Source organism: Lactuca virosa, chromosome 9, assembly GCF_052849685.1.
Source record: "Lactuca virosa cultivar CGN04683 chromosome 9, Lactuca_virosa_CGN04683_v6, whole genome shotgun sequence".
Classification (NCBI taxonomy): domain Eukaryota; kingdom Viridiplantae; phylum Streptophyta; class Magnoliopsida; order Asterales; family Asteraceae; genus Lactuca; species Lactuca virosa.
This window is the reverse complement of record NC_136434.1, coordinates 92,699,227-92,704,670: the sequence shown is the minus strand read 5'-3', so window position 1 is coordinate 92,704,670 and position 5,444 is coordinate 92,699,227. Positions and strand designations below refer to the sequence as shown.

Below are 5,444 nucleotides of genomic sequence, written 5' to 3'. Positions count from 1 at the left end.
CAAGAAGAAAGAGATTTAAAGAATTTAAACAACCCACTCCAAGAACCCCTTTCGATTTAGGCTGAGTGACCAAACTCCACAAAGCCCATGAGATTTTCTTCTTATCCATACCACCACCCTAAAGAAATCTTCACCGAATCTTATCAAGCTCCATAATTATTTTTTTAGGGTATCGGAATAAAGAAACGTAAGCCGACCTCCAAAAGAAAGATTTCTAGCTTTCCATTGCTTAACTTCGCCTTAAATTTCTCGAGAATAACGTTCCAATGCTTTCCAAGTCTCATGTTAGCACCAATAGGAAGACCGAGATAGATAAAAGGGAAAGAGGAAGGTTCACAATCTAAGATGCTAGCAAGACGATTAATTTCCAAATTCTCAACACCTACACCGTAGACCTTACTTTTATGAAGATAAATCTTCAACCTTTAAGCAAGAAAGAAACATCTAAGAAGTCGGTTAAGATTAATAATACTCAACTCAAACCAGTCCCCCATGAAAATAACGTCATCTGCATACATAAGATGGGTCAAAGTTGGACCGCTATTTAGAAGGGAAATTCCCAAAAAATTGATGCATATCACACGTTGCCCCCATAGCAACGTGAAAACCTTCCATCGCTATAATAAACAAAAACAAAGAAAGCGGTTCACATTGTCTAACACCTCTTTTAATGTCAAATTCGTTGGTCGGAGAGCCATTGACCAAGATGGAGACTCTACTAGAAGAAAGATAACCCCAAATCCAATTTCTCCATTTAACTCCAAAGTCCATTTGCTCCATAATCGAATAAAAAAACTTAATTTAAAGAATCAAAAGCTTTTTCAAAGTCAACATTATAAATCAACACCTTAGCTTTGGCTTTCTTTGCCCATGAATAAAGCTCATTAATCATGAGAGGGTCATCCAAAATACTCCTACCTGTAACATACGCCGATTTCTCATGGCTGATTATACTCTTCATAACTGTTTTAAGCCGAAGAGATAAAATTTTGGAAAATTGAGAGAAGAACTTAATGATAAAGAGATTATGGTGCGGAATTTAAGTTAATCTCATGTATCTTTGATAAAGCTTAACAATAAAAGATATCGGAATTATAAAGGAAACACAACAACAACATATATCATTAAATGTAAACAAGTTAAAGAGATACTTGTTGAATCATAACTTGGTTTGCAATTAAACACAAGTCATTAAATGATGAACAACAAAGTATGAACAAAGAATCGTGAATGATAAGGAGACTTTTATTTCAAACTGATAAGGTTATAAGGAAGATGGAATCATACACACTTTCTAACGTTTACAAGACTGTCTATTTATAGAAGAAAATAGTACAAGTCTATAAATAAGATAATACAAAAGTAATTCTGATTTAGGCAATCATGCTTCCCACGATTGGGACTTGCAAAACCAACCTAACACACAAAGTTATAAAAGGTGATCATTACTTTTCTGACATTGCGGTATCCACAACAGACAAGATCTTTTTTCTTCACTTCGCACTTTCTTCCTTATCCCCGGTCTCTCTAAGGGGCTGTTTGATTTGCTTCTGACCGGGTCCAGTCAGACATTTTGGTTGACTCGGTCCGGGTCAGTATGTTTGATTCGTAAATAATCAGACACTCTAGATGACCCGGTCAGTTGTTTTGCTCTGACTCGGTCGATCTAAAAAATGAAGCTGACTGGAAGGAGAGACTCCTTTTCCCATTTGGCCCTTCCCTTTCTCTTTGAACGGAGTTCACTCCATCCTCTCCATCGCATTTCTCTCGATCATCTTCAGTCTTCAACATTGTTAACCACCTCTTCCACCGCCGTTCTCTCCAACGTCGATAACCTCCTCCACCGTTGTTCTCTCCAGCGCCGACCACCTCCTCCGCCACCATCCTCCCTATCGCATCTCATTTGGGGTTTGTGATTTCTCACAACGATTTCTCAAATTTTCAAAGAAAATTAAGGTTTTTGATTCGATTTAGGGTTTCTGATCTCAAGCTTTTTATTTATATTTGGGGTTTCTGATCTCAAGCTTTTTATTTTGATTTTTAGATCACAAATTTATAATTGCTCAACTGATTGGAACTGTGAATTGGTTAAGCAATTTCAATTGTCTTGGTCAAATAAGCTTATGTTTCGATTGGTTCTAAATTATTCTGAATGAAACGAAAGTCATGAATTGAGGGTAAAAAGATTTATTGAATTGGTGTGCAAAATTGAATTGGTGGTCTTCTTCTCAACCTGCTTTGCAAAATTGAATTGGTGGTCTTCTTCTCAACCTGCTCTACAATTAAACATTGTCTACATGTTGGTCCTGTTTATCTCTAATGGAATATGCTTTTCAGGTTTGTTTATCTCATATGTTTTGGGTGACAAAGACTCGTTAATGAACACCGGGTGTGATGGCAGTAGAGCATGTTTAAATAGTAGATGTTTGTGTAAACAGGTGGCTCTTGTTTCTTTATGTATATGATCTAAATTTGATGACAATGGTGTCTGATCTTTCATCAATAGTGTGTGCTTTTATCCTTTTTAAAATACATTTTAATGTTGTTGATTTAGTACTTTTCCTTAAGTCGAATATCTAGAAGTTGATTGGGAAAACTTCAAATAGTGGTTACATAAATGGTCTATGGAATGGAAAAGTTGATAAATTGAGTTGGGTAGTTGTACATTCTAGTTAAAACAAAGTTGTTTTATGTAAAGATTTATGCTTTAAAACACTCAAATGATTGAAATCATCCTCTATATACAGAACAGGTAATCATTTATGATTTATTGCATGTGTATATGAAACCAATAGACCACACAAAAGTTGTAAATCTTTAATTTCTTTATTTTTTACTAAATTGTAATGCTATAACTTAAATGGTAAATCATAAAAAATTATTATAAGAAAATGTCATTTGAGGGTAATATAGTCATTTTGCACAGTCGGTCAGATGCAAAATCAAACACCAAATTTCAGTCAGAAGTTAACTCAGTCAAAACTTCTAACCTATGCATCTTCTAACTCAATCAGCTCTAACACAGTTAGCAATTATCAAACAACCCCTAAGTCTTCAATCAAAACCATACAAATCATCGCTATCACATCTCAATAAAACACTTTGCTATTCAGTCAATCAAGTTTTCACATTACTGATACACTCCAACTGTCGAGGGTCACTTTGGTGTATCAATATTTTTATTAGGTAGGGGATATGTGTAAGTACCAAAAGAATGATATATAGCCGGACAATATATGAGAGTGATATAATGCCCTTCACTTAAGATGGTCGATTGTTGGAAAATTAGTTCTTAAAAATAAATAAATAAATATTCAATTATTTGGAAATTTTGTTCTTAAAAATAAATAAATAAATGTTTCCGGAGTCAATGCCTTGCAGCTCAAGTGTCAAAAAACGCTTAATGGGACATCGGCCCAACCCCGAACCTAGTCACAAACACATAAGCGAACTAATAACCGATTTTAACCCATTTTTCCATCTCCTTCTCTCGACGTTTCTGGAAGCTAGGGATTCTATTGCCCTTTGTGCTCAACAATCGGAAATCTCAGGTGAACAAATATCTGATAGGCCTTCTCCTTTGCATTAATTCGAAGATTCTTATTGCTTTTCATTCCTTAACTCGATTTTTATTCCATAGTTTGTGTACAATTTTCGTATCAAGAAAGAATTAGGTTTCATATATCTTCCAATCGCAAGTTTCTACGATTTTTTTTTTGATTTCATCAATTTGTAACATCGTTAATCTATCTGGCAGCTAGCGAGGCTGTGTTAGATCATGGCGGGAGGAAATTTTGTGCAGCGTGTTATGTCTTACCTTGTTAATGAGATCCTCGTCGACAGTCTTGCCAACAGGTGATCTTTTTCTCTCTGTCTTCTGAAAGATGGCGTTAATCTCTTTGTATTCAATTCACTTTCGTACGATTTGAGATACTAATGATTTCAAAAATACGGTAAAACAAATTCATTTTAATAGTTTTGGATGATTATATTAATTTAGGACAAGGTTGGTTCATATTGCAATTAAATATCCAAATATTCTTTTGTTGCTCTCCTTAAAGATGAAGAGTCTAGAGTTTTAGGTATGGAAGTATATGCTGACTTTTTATTACTCAAACATGACAATAACATAGATGAAAGTTCAATAGAGAACAATGCCATATGGTTGTTTTGGAATCATTTCACTCAGACAGATAAATAAAATGTGAATAGGATACAAATGAAGGCCTTGTTTTTTTTTCCTCCTTAAGTTTGGTATCCATTAGGTCGTTATTTTCTGCATTAAGTCATGTCCCTATTAAGTCCATTAAGTCAATTTCATATGTATTTTTTCAATTGTTGAGAGACTTGTGTATGGTATGGTATTGGTCCATGAACAATGTTACAAAAACTCTGTTATTGAAATTCCATATTCATAAATATAGTTACATGGTGATCAAACACAATTTTTTTTTTTGTGATTCTACTTTTCTTACATGAAGTTGACAAATGTGTTATTGGTATTTGTATGTGGTTTTTCAGCCGAGCATTTCAACGATTTGCAGTGAAGACTTCAAAGTCAATGGAAGAAATGTCAAGCATAGGTACATTCATGATTCATACACCCTCAATTAAATTAGAATGTATAATAATAAATGTAACCAAGTTTTTCATCTCTTGATTTGGTTTTTGGGCAGCTGCAAAAAAGAGACAAGAAATTGCTGACCAGGTGAAGGAAATGTCTCGCAACTTTGAGGTGGGATTTTTATTTGATTCATTCGGGCTTTCTTTGTTACTCAAAAAAAAAAAAAAAAAAAAAATTGGGTGGGATAAAAAGCTGCAATTTTTGTCCTATTGACACTGGTCCCAGTCTAATGCGTGGCAAATGCAGTATAATCTGGCATTAAGGTTGTTAAGAAGCATATCTCATTTTTGTTTTTTGTGTGTTGCAGTCCAAGAACCGTTGATGGTTGTTTGTGGAAAAAGTTTTGCGGTCAAAACCTGTAAGCTCACGGAAGCATTTAGGTTATTGACAAGACACTCTTTTTAATACAACATTATCACTTTGTAAATTATGGGTTGTATTATTAAACCAAAATATTTAGAATTCTAAACCATTTAGACTGTTGAATTGCAATGTCTTTTGATGAAGTTTTTTGTTTGAATAATGAATTCTGAAATTTGAATTCTTAATTTTGAATTGTATACCATTTTTGTTTAGACCTTATTAGTTATGGAGGGGTGACAAACTGTGCATAATAATTAAATTGAGTTTTGCATATCAAAGAACTAATTTGTCAAACTACTAGTTTCATACTTAAACGTTTAATATTTGTATTTGCTTTCATATAAATATTATGATCTGGTTCAAAATTCCATGGACTTGAAACTAAAAAATATTTAATGGTGATTTGGAGTTTTAAATTGTCACTTTGACCTAGAATTTGCAATACTTTTCTGTTTCT

General features: G+C 33.8%; 1 long non-coding RNA gene across 1 annotated transcript; it reads left to right on the top strand.

The window, feature by feature from the left end:
• Window positions 1–3,430: 3,430 nt before the first annotated feature.
• On the top strand, window positions 3,431–5,172 carry LOC145138187 (uncharacterized). The gene is made up of 5 exons (XR_013721375.1): window positions 3,431–3,551; window positions 3,758–3,855; window positions 4,522–4,583; window positions 4,677–4,735; window positions 4,932–5,172. It is a non-coding gene; the product is annotated as an uncharacterized LOC145138187 (long non-coding RNA).
• Window positions 5,173–5,444: the final 272 nt, after the last annotated feature.